This window comes from Macrosteles quadrilineatus, unplaced genomic scaffold (assembly GCF_028750875.1).
Source record: "Macrosteles quadrilineatus isolate MER2022 unplaced genomic scaffold, UCM_ALF_1.0 Scaffold_3__2_contigs__length_128488019, whole genome shotgun sequence".
In the NCBI taxonomy this organism is placed as follows: domain Eukaryota; kingdom Metazoa; phylum Arthropoda; class Insecta; order Hemiptera; family Cicadellidae; genus Macrosteles; species Macrosteles quadrilineatus.
In genome coordinates this window covers 69,072,781-69,093,363 of record NW_026542596.1, presented here as the reverse complement: position 1 = coordinate 69,093,363, position 20,583 = coordinate 69,072,781, and the positions used below count along the sequence as shown (strand labels likewise).

General features: G+C 36.4%; 1 protein-coding gene across 1 annotated transcript in view; it reads left to right on the top strand.

The window, feature by feature from the left end:
* The first annotated feature begins 350 nt into the window (after positions 1-350).
* LOC128991152 (fatty-acid amide hydrolase 2-A-like) overlaps positions 351-20,583 on the top strand; it is a 40,994-nt gene continuing 20,761 nt past the window's right edge. Inside the window, exons 1-2 of the mRNA XM_054413920.1 lie at positions 351-378; positions 7,949-8,035. The gene's annotated coding sequence lies outside the window, so the exon portion shown is untranslated. The remainder of the gene's footprint in view (positions 379-7,948; positions 8,036-20,583) is intronic.

Here is a 20,583-nt window from a genome sequence, read left to right as displayed (position 1 = left end):
AGTATAAGAGCGCGGGACTTCAGCCTCAGGGGGCCGAGTTCAAGTCCTGTCAATCACCAATGGATTTTACCTAAGTGATAATACCGCTCTAAGTCTAGTATAAAGTAATGTGTTTGGTCTCGGGCTAGAGCCTACGACCTATTATATGAAGGTGGGGGAAAACTATGCCCAAGTGAGACTATGGTCAGATGCCCACGATAAGTCAGTTCCCAACACGGAGCGTGAGGAGGTCAGGGTCCTCTGTACAAGGTTAGTTTCCGCCAGTCGCTGTACGCCGCGCTACCGCTGTACAGTCGCGCCGCGCCGGCCACGCTGTACGCTGTACGCTAAACTGTGCTTTGTACGTGGAGAGCGGCATTCGCTGGCTCCTGTACCAACGTAAGTACAAAATATATATTTCAAAACCTTTTCTATTTATTTATACACAATAATATTTTTGTATTATATGCCTTATTATGTATTTTACCTTCTATGGAGTTTTCTGTTCTGTTATTTATTATGTTAAATATTTGTTTATAAACAGCTGATCATTTATAACAGTGTAAACATAAAGATTGCTTTCTGACTCTTCATGTTAAGATGCCTTATCCTTTTTTTTTCAGATTTTATCAATGCACTTTACAAAAAATCCGCACAATAATCGTTTCCCCAATATTAATAATTGTATCCAGTATTAGAAAACTATTGTATATTTTATTCTATTGAGCCACCAACTAGGGATTATGTCCATTACAAATTCCGCATACTTTTTAACCAAGCCTAACTGGAGGTACATTTTTTTGTAAAATATAATTTGCGTGTCACATAGGCCTAACTTATGAAAGTATCGAAAAATACAAGAGAAAATAGAGTGTTAGCCTAGGAGCACTCTCTTGTCAGTGGGACATTCAACCATAACTAGTAAACACTAGTGTATAAAATATATTCAGTCAATGATTCAACCATAATCTTACTTACGAAATTTACTTTAACTGGTCCATATAGATAGGATTTATACAAAAGTCAATGCGATTCATTGTTATTTATTTTCTTCTAAAACAGTTTTTTGCTGTTTACAGTGTTTTGCTCGTGTCCTATCGGGTTTTTATATTTTTTCCTATTAATCCCCACAAATCCTTAAATATCTTAAGCTTTAGAAAGCATTGTTCAAACAAATATTGAAGTAGAGCTACAAACAGGGAACTGTTATTATTGAATGGTAAGCTGTATGTAAGGTATTCGGATCAGCTGATTGTATTTGTTCTACCACTACAAAGGGTTGAAGTTAGCTCAAAATGTTTTGTGCCGTGCATACATAAACGAATTTGCCATTGACTTTTAAAACCGCAAATAGACCTCTCATTCTATTATGAAATTTGAAACATTGTTTGATTGTTTTGATTTGTATTTGGCCAGCCTGGAGTGCATTGGAGAAGAATAAATCGTCTTCTCTTACTTAAGGATAAATTGTACAACGTGTACTTCACTGTTTTGCTATAATAACAGTACAAAACACATTACTTTACAAATAGATATTGATATTGCGTGAAAAAATTTAAAGACATCAACACCAAACTATGCTAATTTTATTTTCAACCTAAAAAATAGGGTTTAAATCGGAAAGATCTGTCATAGATTTAAAGCACATGTAATTTGATTTATTTTGATATTTAATTCGCACAGAAAAGTATTGGCCCGACTCGCAAATTGTGTCATTCGCCGGTTTCTCAGCTTTGAGACGCCGTGCGGTGACAGTTTAATACGTTTCCGAAAATGCTTGACCCGAATAATTTATAAGTGAGTCAACGTCTCAGTATTTTACCGGGTGCGTCTATGTAGCATAGTCTTGTGGTATCAAATTACGCTTGCTGTTTAAATAGTTAACTAGTTAAATCAATCCAACGCATAAACATGTATATGGATACTAAATCCAAACATAATCTACATTTACAAATTTGAATAATTACTAATTCGGAATGTGTTAACCCATGTATTGATTTCCATTTATTACTTGTAATTAGTTTTGAATATGCCTACTAAAAATAATACAGGTATTTCATTTGTATGTAAAGTGTATTTAATATAAGTTAATAGATTTTATGTCGCCAGTATTGTAGGTTTTCTGAATGGAATCGAAATAAATTTACAACCCTACAAAATAAAATTCTCAATGAACTATATTTATCAGGTAAAGATCAAAGGTATACATTCACATCAAAATAATCTTGACAGAAATTTGGCATCCTTGTGTTTCACGAATACGTGTCTGGCACTTTATATAGCCTTTTAGCATGTTGCTGAGAAGGAACTTACGACTGGTGGCCACCACACACATCTCAAGGTTTACAAGAACAATGTGACACCAGTAGTCATAAACATTCGATACATATTGTGAAACATTGCCGAATAAATACTTTAAATTATTTTTATTTTTAGTCGTGTTTCATGTTGTACCTATTATTTTTCAGCAAACATTTATTTTATTAAAATTAAAACTCAACATTTTAAAAGTTTATACCCGCAGACTTTGTACATAATGTATTTATAAACATCCCGGTTTAGTACCTTGCAGTGCTTAACAAGAATTCAGGCTAGTCTCGAATATAGCCTACTTCTTTGATACTCCGTAAATATTGTATTTCTACTCAAATGTTGTCTAGAATGATTATGTGACCAATTGGGTATTCAGAGTTTCTTTCAATAATCTGTCATTTGCATGACAACTGATTCACACACAATAAATCAAAATATGAAATATTTTGCTAAGCGTATACAAAATTAATACATCATCTCTTCGGAAAAGGACTTTACCGAAATAACCATTCAAGCCCTGTAAGGACTTGGTGGCAATTTTATTTACCATACCTAGCTGAATATTAAAACACTAAATTAACTGCTAAGCTTAGTCAGTTTAAATGTAACTGACAATTGGAGTCTGTTCTCTTGAAAGAGTGCGCGGCAAGGCAACAGGCAGGTTACACAAATATTACACTGATAGTGAAGTTATTTACCAAGACAACTTTGCAGATATCACTGCTTGGCACTGTTATCAATTCAGTCAAAACATTTGCATCCATGAGTTGCGCGGGACTTTGGTCCAGGAGTTGCAGTTCAAATCCCGAAATTGACTATTTTCAATATTATAAGTGGCCAGAAGGTTGATCGGAAAATAATAACCTACAACAGAATAGTGTTTATACGGTAACAAAGGTATATTTTTTTATTCCTTAACAATGCAATTTTTTTTATAAAAAAACAAAAAAAAAACAAAAAAAAAACAAGTAAGATTCTAATTCTTATTTCAAACTAATATGTACGCAGCTCCGAGATCCTTTACTTTAAAAATCTGTTTATTTTGTCTGCTGGCCCTTTTAAAATAAAGAATTAACGTTTACTTTTTCAGCCTAATTACGTTATGTATCTTTATTTTGTAAGTAAGCAGTAATTCCTGTTCCAGTACTTTATTTTGGTCCTAAAATACACAGGGTTAATCTGCTATGAACATGAAGACCGAAGTTATGATTGAATAAACAATCAAAGCAATTCCTTGTCCATACATAACATTATAATTACTTCATATAGTGTTAGTTAAGCCTTTGTTTATTTAACGTGAAACCTATTTGATATGAAAATAAGTGCGAGTAGTGGCAGCAGAGGCGAGCATGATAGAGTGCGATAATTATATAAAAGGTGTTCCATCAAGGACGAATTGATTGACTGGGTAATTATGTTGTTTAACTGATGTTACACCTACTACAGACGGTTAGTGTTGTATTTGGGTGTGAACGAGGTGTCATTTATGTTATTTGGATGGTTAAATTATTTTTTATGGTACCTATTAGAAACAAGCTTGAGATGCTTTGTGTACAAATTTAATGTTATCTTTTTTTACTTGATACTGTAGCCGTTTTGATCATAAATCGGGGTCTAATTTTATTAGTCAGTTATTGTTTCATAACCCAACCTAACCACAGCGTCCATTTTTTATGAATAGACGGAATATAAGCTCACGATTAGCCTACGACAAAAATATTAAATTTTAGTTAATATATATTTTATTGTGTATAGTCCAATGTGTAATAGAGGGGAAATAACCCTGACTTCAAGGTAATATTTACATAATAAAGGTATTGAGAATATTGGAACTGTTTAGAACCTTGTTTATAATACTTATCAAACCAAATATATCACTTTCAGAGGAATATGTTTGTTATTTTTCAGCTCAAAGTGACTATCTTAAAAATATATTACCAAGGAAAAGAAGGAGCAAACCACTCCCGCAAGTTTGGTTCTAGTGATACCAATAAATGATAATTAATGGCTCAAACGTCAAGACAATGAGGTTGATGGCCCTTAGTAAACAAATGACTTAGCAGTTCCAAATCCTTCCATGATGTTTAATTTTTAGGGGAAATACTTTGATTTAGGATTATACTTAAGATATCTTATAACTAATAAGGCCAACCATTATTTGACTTTTATATTCATCAGTTGGGTTTTCTTCAAAATATCAATTTAATGATGAAGTAATATAAGTAAATTGCACGGTCACTTTCTATAAACTATGTACTTATTGTACGCATATTGACTCTTCAAACGGTCGTATAGAACTTCAAGCATTTCATTAGCCAAGCCAAAGTACGAAGAACATCCAAGTACTGTATTGCTATATGAAAATGAATACAGTATCTATGTAAATGCTGCAACGTAAATACATTTCAAAATGAAACTGTGAGTAGCACAATTTATAAACGGAGCTATACCAGACTGAAAACATTGTCAAACAAAATACGTACAGCATAGTCGAATATACAACAAAATGGTGCTTTCAAATTAATTTTTTTATCATTATTGTGAATATTATTTTGACCCAGGCAACACCAGGTTTCGCTGCTAGTGTCATTTAAATAGGGAATAGATCTAACAGGTGGAAGGAAACATTTAAGTAAAACTCTAATCAAGGGAATGGAATTCAAGACTTTAGTCTGCGGGTTTGCTACGGTGCGGGTATTTATTTTTTCAACTTCACCACAAACAAATTCAAATGCATAACAGAAAACGTTTCTTGAAGCCCAGAATCATTTAAGGCTTCGATAATCGATTTCCAAATCAATGCGAAACATCACAGATTCGGCCCAGTATGGACCACGGTACTCTAGTTCTAGTTTAGGCTATATCCACACTGAGAGTATCTTGTACCGTGACTGGGAGGCAGTGAACCGGGCAACACAACGTCCAACAATTATACGCTTTCTGCAGAAACTGTGAAATGAGATCTTTGCTCGCATTTTACGGTAAAATATGCCAAATGTCACTATGGACCACTTAACTAGTGACCAATGCTTCCATGAAATCTAATTGTTGAAGATACCAAACGAAGTATTTATGTAGAAACACTGCAAATACAAAAGAAGTAGATATATTCCACAAATATACATGTATGCGTATATGTGTGTGTTATGTTGTGGATAATGATTTGAGTACTGAGTACTTTTATGTGACAATGCATTTAATGGTGAAGTTTTACTTGTTTATAGAGACCAAAACCGATTTGTCCCTCAAGCGAAGACAAAAGTTTCCCTGCATTTAAAAACTCCCCAGACTCAGTTAAGAAATATCGCTGTATTCGCTGCGTATTCCATTTCATCAACTTTCCATTGGATTCGTCAAAATTATTCGCTTGTGCAATGAGAGAAGAATGGAAGTACATCATCTTACTATCACTCACTCTTTCACTCTTCGTGCGACCTCCTTGCTTCTTCGTCCCTACATGAGTCTTCCGGACACCTTCTTCCGGTCAGCTGTTGCTTGTTGGGAGGACTTCCGGCGTCGATCAGCTGATGTCGTGGGTGTCTCAGATGTAGGTCACTGGAACATCCTTAAATTAACGTAAAGGCAAATCGGTTGTTTCCTTGACAAAAGTACGTATTTCGTTTTTGAAGTACCAACTGTTCAAAAGTTGTTTCTGGCAAACACTGTGTTAGAAGAAATTTTTTTACATAAACAAACTATGCTTCTGAATCTGTTTGTGTAAAACATGAGGATAAGAAGTATTTTTTTTATTTATATATGTATCATATAATTTAAATTTGACCCGTCAAGAATATTTATTTTGAAAACTGATAGGGTATAGATACTTCATTTTATTTTATCCTAAGATAATTTAAAGTCCCGTGCACGGATCTGTATATAAATAATATTTATTTGTTCCAATAGTTCCCATTTTACCCATTTTTTTATTAAATAGGCTAGAAAGTCATACTGAAAACTATATTTTCTCTTATTTTCTGAATCCTCTCCTTTCTCTATGCAATTGTCTCTCTTGGAATTTACAGTTTGCACTAACAATAAACAGCTTTTCTCTTGATCAAATTATTACATTAGGATAATCAAAGACACAAGGTCCCGAAGCTTGAAACCTAAGTGATGGGGGTTGAAGTGACCAAAACATGTTCATCAAAGTCTAAACTCTTTCGAAAAACCCAACGTGTATAGCCTTAATCGGGGTTGCGGCATCTTCATGCATTTAACAATTTACTTATTTTGAATTTCACATAAACAGACCGAATAAGGATCTTTGTTTTATATTCAACATATTTTCTCGCCAAGACCTGCAGACTGCCGTGGCGCTGTGCTAAGTTGCTGATTCACTGATACAGCAAAGTTCTGTTATCCGCCAGGACGGAACCTGTTGCTGACTGGCAATTCTGTTGACTCTACAGTTACACACACAGACAGACATGACGTCATTTACTGACCTAGCCTCTTTATCTCTCCGCCTCTTACATAATATAATGTTGGTTTAACAAATACAATTTTTTAAGTGTAAACTAAATGCTTTACCTAATATATTTTATGCAATGATATTCTAAACAAACATCTTATTTCACGATCTATTTCAATTCTCTTACTTCTTTAATGTCTTCAATTTTTATTATATTGTTGTCATAAAAGAGATAAGCCAGCATACGATGACTTCAAATTTAAAGTAAGCACATGTCCTATACTTTGCAAGCTGAACAATGATGAAACTAAACAACTATTATTCTACGCGATATTAATCGTACGATAGGCACGATTCTTGTAAATTTAAATATAAATTCAGGGCGAGTGTCGAATAAAGTGAGATGAACTATATGGGATTTTTGTGAGGTCAGCTGTTTCTACGACCCATATCTTCCTCAAGCATGGGTTCCATTACCATTTCACGTATGGGAACGTGCTAAAAACCTTAACACACACACACTCACCTAAAACCTACACATACGCAAACCCATGTCGTCTCGCGGACCCCATGACTAAGCCGACGTTACAAGGATTATACACAGCCCCCATAACTAACAATCAGTCTCCCTATTTACCCTCGGATTACCATATTTACCCGGTCATTCGTCATGAATTACCCCGCGGAGACAGCAATTATTGCCGCGCTTCTCTCAGGGATTATCAAAAGTGCAGCAGTGAGGTGTACATTTTAGGATAAAGCTTGCACGTTTGCTTTGTTTTGTAATGGTTGTTTAAAAGGGTCTATATTACGATTTATGCTGATTGTATAACTTGCTATCGATGATGTGTCTGGATTTACCCTTGATAATCTCACAAAAATAATTATCCACCCGTTATTACATTTTATGAGTGCAGTTCACTTTTGTAGTGTACCTGCTCACGTCTTGCTTTGTTGGATCGTCTCTAGCACAGACCCGATGAACAGGTGAACGAGTAAATGCAAGGTTAAAGAGGCCAACGACACTTTAAAAAAAAATGTCATACTAATTATTGTACCTTAATGTACCAAAAGCGAAAAAAGAAGAAAGTTAGACCATTTATCCTCAGTTTCCAGCAAAATGTTTTAATTGAAATCTGTGATGCCAGAAGTGATTTACTCATTGGTCCAAGAAAATACGTTATTTAAACATACATGTAAGTAAATACTCACTTTGAGTGTTAATTTTGTGTATCTTTTCCACAGACAGTTTTCGCAGTTCCTGCAGTTCGCTGTTCTGTTGTTCCAGCTGTCTTAGAATCCTGGCTCCAAGTGCCTCCCCTGAAACATAAGGTGAGAAGTTGTTTAAACAATATATGCAGATAATACAAAGCAATCGTCATTTATTTTTAACTCAAATGGGTCGATCAGAATTACATTGTCTCACATGTAATCACTGATTCAAAGACATTACACTGAACATTAAATACAATATTTATAATACATAATATTCTTCGTTTCCAAAGACCTCGTCTTTCTTAAATCGCCATGTTGTAGGGAAGATGATTTCCTGGCTATCGTTATATTACTCCTCTGAGCCGAAAGTAAGTAAAAGTAATTAGGAGTTTAAATCCAATTATTTCCGTTATGCCATTATTTTAAGCACCATTTTACTCTTTCTAATAAGGAAGGAATGGATGTTCATGTGTTACCTTTCAGCTGTTTTCTCTACGTTCTATAATAGACTATTGGATACTGAAGTAATTTACATCAGCACAATCTGTTGGTGGCTCACATCAACTACGACGATTTTTTTGAATAAACTGGCTACAAAATTTAACATGGGGATGGAATGTCTAGTTGTATTAGTCAAAGGTTCTATAGTGGTTCTATGCTAAGATTCAAATAGTAATTTTCATTAATAGTACTGGATTACAAATCGTTAGCGATGGAAGAGAATACTTTATGTTGTGTAGTAAAGTACGTATTAAAACAAACACATTTAATATAGGCTTGAAAACAACATTTTTTGGCAACCACGAAAAATACATACGGTACAGTACATTTATTATCTTGAAATGTTTTACAGTACTTGAGGAGGAAAGTAGAATTTTAGTGACTTCAAGTTGAAAGAGGAATTCAATAGTTAAGGGAAAATTGAAATAAATTAGATAATGATGATAATGCTGGCCTATGTTAATTGAAAACTGGATAGTTTTTAAGGAATGTCATTTTATTATATTTTAGAACATTGAAGTGGTCGCGTCCTTATTATACCTAACTTGAGAGAATCTCTTATGTGGAACGAGATGGGCATTCTGCCAATGAGATAATACTTATACAATTCCAAATATTACAATTGCTGAGAGAGAGTGCATTTTTTTAACTTTATGCACATTTTAACATGTTTATGTTTGATTTTAATAGGTTTAGTCATCTTTTTAAGCAATAACTATTGTCTTCAAGCAAGCCTTATATTTTAAAATAACCACAGTTAATGATTTTTGTTATTGAGTTGTACTTGGGACCGACACACCGAAGTCTGTAGTTTAAGTTTTAGACAAATATAAAAGCAGTCGGTTCCTCAGTTGGATTCAGTTTCCAACTGTATGGACTGGCCGTCAGCTGCTCCAATGCCGAGAACACCATCAGCTTATTGGTACCTTAGTGGCTATCCGAGGTTTACTGGTTATTTAAATGCCAAATAACAATAATCTCAAATACATTAAAACAAATTAAATATGAAATTAAAACATTATTAGCAATCGTCAACAAACAGAACGAATCACGTACACAAACAGCAGGGTGTTTGTGAACTCTCTCAAAAAAATTCACAGGATTATTCCTTGGGTTAATACATGGATATTTTACATTATAAACATGGGTCGCCGGAGCCTCGTTTTCCGTCTGTCTGTCTGTATGTGTTTTTTATAAATAACCTTATAACTCGAGTTTGAATCGAGGTACAAACCTTAAATTTGACACACTTGTGTATTTTAACGTGGTACACAAACATGCAAAATTTAATTTCGTTGACTATAGCCGTTTCAAAATGGCGGCCATCTAAAATCTTTGACATCAAATTACATGAAAACCACTAGAGTTACAAAATAAACACAAGGATAACAAAATTTAGGAAATTTTATGGCAAATCAAATGACACATAGATCTTAAAGATCGGACAACAAACAGCTGAGTTATTAGTTTTTTAAATAATTAATAATTTCTTTACTGGCTTTTAATTGTTATTGTTTATTCTTTAAAATCATCTGATACAGAGTACATTACGTAACCTTAAACAGATCTCAATAGTTAAGGTAAAAATAAGACACTTAATACATTTACCATCTAGTAAAAAAACTAAATGTTGTTGTTAGGGCAAACCAGCTGTCTTACATTGTTGTAACAATTTAGAAAGGATCAGATGATTTTAAAGAATAAACAATAACAACTAAAAGCCAGTAATAGTATATTACGTTACTAGTCCTGAAAATAAGTGTTTACCGGACGAGTGTGGTCGTTCCCGTGCGAGACGAAGTCGAGTACGGGATTACCATACGAGTCCGGTAAACACATTTTGGACGAGTTACGTACGATAGTTTACGCCATACTACTAAAATCTCTACAAATCCTTATATATTACCACCAACTAAAGGACTAAAAATCACTAGTCATAACCTCTAAGTGAGGTTATGTTTTTGTCTACAACCAAACCACTCATTGCCACCCAAATACAGTATAATCAGCTGATTGGTGTCCGGTAAAACTCATTGCATAACAGTAGTACGCAATGAAACCCCATTTGATTAAGCTGGCGGCAAACAGCTGTTTTCTGGACTAAATACTTGCGTGGGAAGTTCGTTAAAACAGTGTAGTATGGCGTAAAGAAATTATTAATTATTTAAAAAATTAATAACTTAAAAGATCATCTGATCATCATCTCAAAATCATCTGTCCAACCAGCTGTCTTACACTGTTGTAACAATTTAGAAAGGATCAGATGATTTTAAAGAATAAACAATAACAATTAAAAGCCAGTAAAAAAATTATTAATTAATTAAAAAAAATAATAACTCAGCTGTTTGTTGTCCGATCTTTAAGATCTAAGTGTCATTTGATTTGGCATAAAATGTCCTACATTTTGTTATTCTTGTGTTTTTTTTTTGTTTTTTTTTTTTTTTTTTTTTTTTGTAACTCTAGTGGTTTTCATGTAATTTGAGGTCAAAGATTTTAGATGGCCGCCATTTTGAAACGGCTATAGTCAACGAAATTAAATGTTGCATGTTTGTGTACCACGTTAAAATACACAAGTGTGTCAAATTTAAGGTTTGTACCTCGATTCAAACTCGAGTTATAAGGTTATTTATAAAAAACACATACAGACTGACAGACGGAAAACGAGGCTCCGGCGACATATGTTTATAATGTAAAATATTCATGTATTAACCCAAGGAATAATCCTGTAAATTTTTTTGAGAGAGTTCACAAACACCCTGTATTTTAAAGGATGAATCATGATCTAAAGTCAATGTGCATTGTATGAGCTACCATCACTCAGCCTAGTTGTGGTTCCACTACAGAAGCAGGTTTCGGGAGCATTTCACTTCACTTCACCACGACACAATGCGAACGTGATTCTCACGCTTCCCGTGCTACACTCGTGGGAACATTGTTCTGACTAAACCACAACAAACACTTGGTAAATGGGTGACGATTAATACTATTTCCTCAGTGTTTTGTGTAATTCGTCAGGATAGCAAGTGTTACTGTGTTTGTATCCCACATTGATTGAACAATTTTTTAGAGGAAGTTCACAAAACGGGCTTCTCCTTATAAATCGTAAATATGTCAATTTTATCACTTGAGTGATCACTTGCGCAAATTATAGGACGGTGAGATGTATTGTATAGGTCTACTCCAGTTCTGCGTATTGACATTTGTTGATAAAAAATGTTTACAGGCGAATGAAAAAAAGTGTTTCCCTTTTAACGCCATCAAAACATTGCATATAATACACTAATACACTTTTACACTATTACATAACAATAAAATATTATTACGAATATTTATTACTAATCATTTTATGTTTAATCCGTCTTAATGTAGCATATGTATCAATCATTTGCGAATAAATAATTAGCCATTTTCTGCTCGTCTCGTTTGGCTCCGATGGAGGAACTGAATGCCATCGTTACGCTGTGTCTTTGGTAATTTTAAATAACGAACAATGAGAAAAGGTGCGGTTTCCGCTGTTGACTCACGCAGCATTCTGTAGGTGAGATTTGATGTAAAAACTTGTTCTAAATTGTTGATAAACTATTGACCAAAATTTGATGATAAGTAAACATGTCACAGATATTAAATTCCATATTTGGGTCCTGAATATTGGCTTCGACCTTTCTTTGACTTAGGAAAGAAATGAACATTCTACTCCAATTATTAAGTTTTTTCATTGACAATGAGATAGGTTTAGAATGAAATTTACTAAATCGAACCAAAAACATAGTACGGCAGTGTCTATTACTGATTTCTGCCAAACCCGGTAAGTTTTTAACTGACAGAATAGCCAATTGAAAAGACATTATTTACGTCACAGAAATGAAAAGAGAAGGGAAAACAACTAGGAGAAAATAAAATTTCAAACCAGCACGTTCTATGATTGGGTCATTCAACTGTGTTCTTTTTTAATAAAAATTTTGTTTTAACTGCTCCAAATAGATAATATGTCTAAAGTATCCAAAAATCAATGGATATAGGCGACAAATCATATTCTATTTAAAATAAGGCTACATATATTTGTGGTTTTGTATACAATACGGAGAAGAAGAAGAAAGCATTTAGCCGTTTCTAGTTCGCAATAAAATTCTAATAAGGAATTTACTATCAACTGTTGAGTAAACTTTCACCGTCTGTGATAAAGTTTGCAATTTTTTACACTTTATTTCCTATAGGTTTACAATAGTTGTTTTACTTTCGGCAAATTTCTCCAAAGGTAAGTAGCTATTACCGTAGGTGGCACGGTAAGACCTAGTCCCGGTATCGATATACAGTACTTTTTCATTTTGTAGTCTCTAGAGGCCAAAAACACGATTCGTTCAACATGTGTATATAAAAAGAAGTATTTTAATATATTGAAGTGTTTTTTTGCGGTTATTGGATAAGGATAAAATTTAAAAAGTATTAAATGTAAAATTCTAATGTTATTCTTATGGAGATGTAAACTGTTGTGTATTCTCTTATTTTGATCAAACTTGACAAATTTATTCATTTTATACTAAGCTATTAATATTTTACCAAACAACATACTGTATGAGGAGGGTATCCCTGTAAAAACAAACCTAGGTACTGTACTTGTTAAACCTAATGTTATTTAAATAGATTTAATTAAAAATCCAATCAGTTACTTGGAAATTCACTTAGTCTGCAGATTTGCTGTAGCGGGGTTATTTTTGGTTTATAAGATTAAACATCTTCTTAAATGCAAAGCTTCTGGCACTCTACGATGGATGAAACACTTAAATAAAGACCAAACAACCATTTAGATATCCATTAGTTTTATGACACCTATAATCATTAAGGGGGGGAAAGAATTACCCTAAGTTATATTTGTTTATCTCCTCCAAAGTTGCCGTGGGTGTGTGTCTAGGTTCATTATATACGCAGGAACATCAGACAACAATAACAGGTTTCCTAAGCTTAGAAATCGTTTTGTATAGTCTAGAACCCCGGAACTGTAACAATATCTAGCAACTAGACTGTTTAGAAACAATTGCAGGGCGAAACTTCAATATACTTTAATAAACAATAGTTTTCACCAGCGAAATTTTGTACGAAATTTGAATAAGTTAGCTTATACACTTTTTGTGTACTTTATTGTATGTCCGATTTAGTTATATAAGTTAGTCGTTTTTTGAATACGTTTAAGGTATTAATACACTAATTATAACTATAGTTAAGTCATAAAGTAGATTTACTCTAGGCCTACATAATGAACGTTTTTGTACGAGTTTTTTAGCATCATGTATCGAATTGTCAATTAACTTTTCCTCTCTGTAGGTGTGTTCAACGTTGCCTAATTGTTCCACCTTTTACAAGTTATATGAGATTTTACCATAGTTTCATCCACCGTACTTTCCTTAGCGTAATGTGTAAAGGTACTTACATAATACATGAAATAAAAATTAAAACTCCTCGATTAACTTAATTAAATCAATTAAGCTGTCCGTGGCCTTCATATAAAACATCTTCATGGGAAATGAACAAACCTTATGGCGCCCGACCACAACTAAAAACTTATTGTTTTACTACTTTTAAATTTAAAAATGTAGGGCTTAAAATTATTGACTAAAAATTTTTGTTAAATTTTCATTCTTGGCGTGACATAATAACATGCGGATATGGACTTTCCTTCAGTTAAAATTATGGTCGTTTTGGATCAAGATTTATACTATGTCATTTGTTATCAATAGGATGATAAACGATAGGTTTGTCCGTTTCAGACATCATTATGTTAAGCTTATAAACTTCCAATTAACTTTAAACAAAATAATGATAACAAAAACGGAATCGTTTAGATTAGTTTAGATTAGATTATATTTCTGCGACGCCGTCACATCAAGGTGCGCATTTCAAGACGATGCTGATCTGGCAGATTTGTTGAGATCAGAAAAGCGCAATGATAACACAAACAGACAGCTGGTTCCGTTTGTAACTACCAAAATTCTTCTGGATTTTCACAGGATTGAACTAGCGATCACTATGGTATATTTCATCACTAGGGCCTAAGAGACTCTTTTTGACCCAAGGTCAAGCTTTACGATCGTGGCGAAGCTGAGGTCGGAAAATGAGCGAGGATTGAAAAGACACTTTTTGCCCGCGTGGTGAACTATATTTTTCGTAATTTTGCATCATTAATTAATAACTAAGCTTGAAAACGAAACAATGGTAAAGATATCTCTCCAAACGACTTCCAGCTTGTTTTCAATTCTACTAATGCAAATAAGCAGCTGTTTAAGTGATTCAATCATTTCGTCTATTACAATTGTGTTACAGTACATTATACCATCAATACGTCGAATGACCGACAACAATAGGCTAAAACCTTTAACCTAATAAATCGTCGATACGATAGCAACAATCGAAATTTCAAACAGCCGATTTTACTTTAAAATTATTTTTACTCCATAGAGAGTAAAACTGCTACTTTAGACCCGCAACATGCGTTGCGTTAAAAACGGCTGTTTTTGCGGCAGTACGGCGAAGATTTTCCAACAAATCGTTAACATGTAACCCAAGTACTTATAACCAATTTTACACTTTGTTTCAGAATTGTATTGAATTTTGTTTTGTGTTTACAGTTGTAAGTATACAATTTATTGTTTATTTTTTTACAAACATTTCTACGTCATTCTCTGATATCAGCCTTATCTTCAATACATCTTTAAAACTCCATTAATCATTGCGCATACCAAGAACTACATGGAACATGATCTAGTGGTTGTTTTCTCCTCTTGTCTTAGTTACTGTATACATTTATGCGCAGATGTAATCGTGAGATAAGTAACTAATGCAAATGCATTTCATACTTAATTTAACCGTGACCTAAAATTGTTCCACCGTTGCTTCTGATTACAGTCGTATCTACTGAGCTGTTTAGGTTTTTATTCGTATAAGGATGTTTTAAATTGTACTGTACGGCAAAGGTTTTGTTTCTATCACTTTACAGTTATTTCAATTATTTGTGCTTTACTGTTTGGTTATATAACTAGAGGATGATGTATTGTTTATGATTATTGAGCGGAGCGAGCGAAGCGAGCGAAGCTCTTATACGTCGACTTTTATGCATTTCGTAATACGCAAACTCCTCCTAGACGGCTGAATCAATCGTTTTCAAATTTTGCATGGTGATAAAGACCATATCGGTGAGTGCCAACATCTATATAGCGTTAAAAAAGTCTCTCAGGAATCCGTAGAAAAATGAAACTGAAAATCACATTTTTTTAACATTAGTCTTATGGGTTGCTAGGTAACCATGTTGGCTGAATTAAATAACAAGTAAAAAGTAAACAAAAGATTTGAAGTTTTAGCATGTGCTCATAATAAGCCAACTACCCACAGTATACTAGGAAATTACAAATACAGTACAAAAGGAAAAACATCACTTGTTAATATTGAGCAAAGATTATACTTAAGATTACTCGATACATTGTAGTCAAGGGTAGCAGTGCGAAGTCTAGGATCTGTTTATGATGAATACATTAAGGTATCTGCAATCCTAAAATGCTATGGGAAGGGAAGGAAACAGGTCCGTGACGTAGGAAGTAGTGAAGGAAGTAGTATAGGCAATCATAAAATGCTATGGGAATAGAGGGAAACAGGTCCGTGACGTAGGAAGTGATGAAGGAAGTAGTAAATGCGAGCAGTCCGGAGTGTGGGGACTGTTTATGACGATAAGATTAGGGTATCTGCAATCCTAAAATGCTATGGGAAGGGAGGAAAACAGGTCCGCGACGTAGGAAGTGGTGAAGGAAGTAGTCAAGGCGAGTAGTCCGGAGTGCGGGAACTGTTTATGACGATTAGAATAAGGTATCTGCAATCTTTAAGTGCAATAGGAAGGGAGGGAAACAGGTCCGCGACGTAGGAAGTGGTGAAGGAAGTAGTCAAGGCGAGCTGTCAGGAGTGAGGGAACTGTTTATGGCGATTAGATAAGGGTATGGGCAATCCTAAAATGCTATGGGAAGGGAGGCAAACAGGTCCGTGACGTAAGAAGTGGTGAAGGAAGTAGTCAAGGCGAGCTGTCTGGAGCGTGGGAACTGTTTATGATGATTAGATTAAGGTATTTGCAATCCTAAAATGCTATGGAAAGGGAGGAAAATAGGTCCGCGACGTAGGAAGTGGTGAAGGAAGTAGTCTAGGCGAGTTGTGCGGAGTGTTGGAAATGTTTATGACAATTAGATTAAGGTATCAGCAAACCTAAAATGCTACGGGAAGGGAGGAAAACAGGTCCGCGACGTAGGAAGTGATGAAGGGAGTAGTCAAGGTGAGCTGTCCGGAGTGTGGGGACTGTTTATGACGATTAGATTAAGGTATTTGCAATACTAAAATGCTATGGAAAGGGAGGAAAATAGGTCCGCGACGTAGGAAGTGGTGAAGGAAGTAGTCTAGGCGAGTTGTCCGGAGTGTTTGAAATGTTTATGACAATTAGATTATGGTATCAGCAAACCTAAAATGCTACGGGAAGGGAGGAAAACAGGTCCGCAACGTAGGAAGTGATGAAGGAAGTAGTCAAGGTGAGCTGTCCGGAGTGTGGGAACTGTTTATGACAATTAGATTAAGGTATTTGCAATCCTAATGCTATGGGAAGGGAGGAAAACAGGTCCGCGACGTAGGAAGTGGTGAAGGAAGTAGTCAAGGCGAGTAGTCCGGAGTGCGGGAAATGTTTATGACGATTAGAATAAGGTATCTGCAATCTTTAAGTGCAATAGGAAGGGAGGGAAACAGGTCCGCGACGTAGGAAGTGATGAAGGAAGTAGTAAATGCGAGCAGTCCGGAGTGTGGGGACTGTTTATGACGATAAGATTAGGGTATCTGCAATCCTAAAATGCTATGGGAAGGGAGGAAAACAGGTCCGCGACGTAGGAAGTGGTGAAGGAAGTAGTATAGGCAATCATAAAATGCTATGGGAATAGAGGGAAACAGGTCCGTGACGTAGGAAGTGATGAAGGAAGTAGTAAATGCGAGCAGTCCGGAGTGTGGGGACTGTTTATGACGATAAGATTAGGGTATCTGCAATCCTAAAATGCTATGGGAAGGGAGGAAAACAGGTCCGCGACGTAGGAAGTGGTGAAGGAAGTAGTCAAGGTGAGTAGTCCGGAGTGCGGGAACTGTTTATGACGATTAGAATAAGGTATCTGCAATCTTTAAGTGCAATAGGAAGGCAGGGAAACAGGTCCGCGACGTAGGAAGTGGTGAAGGAAGTAGTCAAGGCGAGCTGTCAGGAGTGAGGGAACTGTTTATGGCGATTAGATAAGGGTATGGGCAATCCTAAAATGCTATGGGAAGGGAGGGAAACAGGTCCGTGACGTAAGAAGTGGTGAAGGAAGTAGTCAAGGCGAGCTGTCTGGAGCGTGGGAACTGTTTATGATGATTAGATTAAGGTATTTGCAATCCTAAAATGCTATGGAAAGGGAGGAAAATAGGTCCGCGACGTAGGAAGTGGTGAAGGAAGTAGTCTAGGCGAGTTGTGCGGAGTGTTGGAAATGTTTATGACAATTAGATTAAGGTATCAGCAAACCTAAAATGCTACGGGAAGGGAGGAAAACAGGTCCGCGACGTAGGAAGTGATGAAGGGAGTAGTCAAGGTGAGCTGTCCGGAGTGTGGGGACTGTTTATGACGATTAGATTAAGGTATTTGCAATACTAAAATGCTATGGAAAGGGAGGAAAATAGGTCCGCGACGTAGGAAGTGGTGAAGGAAGTAGTCTAGGCGAGTTGTCCGGAGTGTTTGAAATGTTTATGACAATTAGATTATGGTATCAGCAAACCTAAAATGCTACGGGAAGGGAGGAAAACAGGTCCGCAACGTAGGAAGTGATGAAGGAAGTAGTCAAGGTGAGCTGTCCGGAGTGTGGGAACTGTTTATGACGATTAGATTAAGGTATTTGCAATCCTAATGCTATGGGAAGGGAGGAAAACAGGTCCGCGACGTAGGAAGTGGTGAAGGAAGTAGTCAAGGCGAGTAGTCCGGAGTGCGGGAAATGTTTATGACGATTAGAATAAGGTATCTGCAATCTTTAAGTGCAATAGGAAGGGAGGGAAACAGGTCCGCGACGTAGGAAGTGATGAAGGAAGTAGTAAATGCGAGCAGTCCGGAGTGTGGGGACTGTTTATGACGATAAGATTAGGGTATCTGCAATCTTTAAGTGCAATAGGAAGGGAGGGAAACAGGTCCGCGACGTAGGAAGTGATGAAGGAAGTAGTAAATGCGAGCAGTCCGGAGTGTGGGGACTGTTTATGACGATAAGATTAGGGTATCTGCAATCTTTAAGTGCAATAGGAAGGGAGGGAAACAGGTCCGCGACGTAGGAAGTGATGAAGGAAGTAGTAAATGCGAGCAGTCCGGAGTGTGGGGACTGTTTATGACGATAAGATTAGGGTATCTGCAATCCTAAAATGCTATGGGAAGGGAGGAAAACAGGTCCGCGACGTAGGAAGTGGTGAAGGAAGTAGTATAGGCAATCATAAAATGCTATGGGAATAGAGGGAAACAGGTCCGTGACGTAGGAAGTGATGAAGGAAGTAGTAAATGCGAGCAGTCCGGAGTGTGGGGACTGTTTATGACGATAAGATTAGGGTATCTGCAATCCTAAAATGCTATGGGAAGGGAGGAAAACAGGTCCGCGACGTAGGAAGTGGTGAAGGAAGTAGTCAAGGCGAGTAGTCCGGAGTGCGGGAACTGTTTATGACGATTAGAATAAGGTATCTGCAATCTTTAAGTGCAATAGGAAGGGAGGGAAACAGGTCCGCGACGTAGGAAGTGGTGAAGGAAGTAGTCAAGGCGAGCTGTCAGCAGTGAGGGAACTGTTTATGGCGATTAGATAAGGGTATGGGCAATCCTAAAATGCTATGGGGAAGGGAGGGAAACAGGTCCGTGACGTAAGAAGTGGTGAAGGAAGTAGTCTAGGCGAGTTGTGCGGAGTGTTGGAAATGTTTATGACAATTAGATTAAGGTATCAGCAAACCTAAAATGCTACGGGAAGGGAGGAAAACAGGTCCGCGACGTAGGAAGTGATGAAGGAAGTAGTCAAGGTGAGCTGTCCGGAGTGTGGGAACTGTTTATGACGATTAGATTAAGGTATTTGCAATTCTAAAATGCTATGGAAAGGGAGGAAAATAGGTCCGCGACGTAGGAAGTGGTGAAGGAAGTAGTCTAGGCGAGTTGTCCGGAGTGTTTGAAATGTTTATGACAATTAGATTATGGTATCAGCAAACCTAAAATGCTACGGGAAGGGAGGAAAACAGGTCCGCAACGTAGGAAGTGATGAAGGAAGTAGTCAAGGTGAGCTGTCCGGAGTGTGGGAACTGTTTATGACGATTAGATTAAGGTATTTGCAATCCTAATGCTATGGGAAGGGAGGAAAACAGGTCCGCGACGTAGGAAGTGGTGAAGGAAGTAGTCAAGGCGAGTAGTCCGGAGTGTGGGAACTGTTTATGACTTTTAGATTAAGGTATCTGCAATCTTTAAATGCAATGGAATGGAGGGAAACAGATCCATGACGTAGGAAATTGTGTAGGATGTAGATGTGTGGATTTATGCATCTCCAATACTACGGTGCTTTCAGAGTGAACTAATGATTTTCCCCGAGCAAAGCTCGGTCCCCAGGTACTATAATCAAATGACGACACTAGCTTGAGGTTCGTGACGTATGAAGAGGTTAAGGAAGTAGTAAAGGTGAACAGTCTGGAGTATGGAAACTGTTTATGACGATTAGATTAAGGTCACAACGTTCCTAAAATGCTACGGAAAGGGAGGGAAACAGGTCCGCGATGTGGAAAGTGGCGAAGGAAGTAGTAAAGGCGAGCTGTTCGGAGTGTGGGATCTGTTTATGACGATTAGATTCAGGTATCTGCAATCTTAAAATGCTATGGGAAGAGAGGGAAACAGATCCGCGACGTAGAAACAGGTGAAAGAAGTAGTAAGGTGAGCAGTGTGGAGTGTGGGAACTGGAAACCGTTTGTAGCAGTTTTAATGTATCTGCAATGCTGAAATGCTATGAGAAGGGATGGAAGCATGCCCAAGACATAGGAAATTGTGAAAGAAGTAGTAAAGTCTAGCAGTACGGACAGTGGGGATGTTTGTTGCAATTAGATTAACGTATCTAAAATACTAAAATGCTATGGAA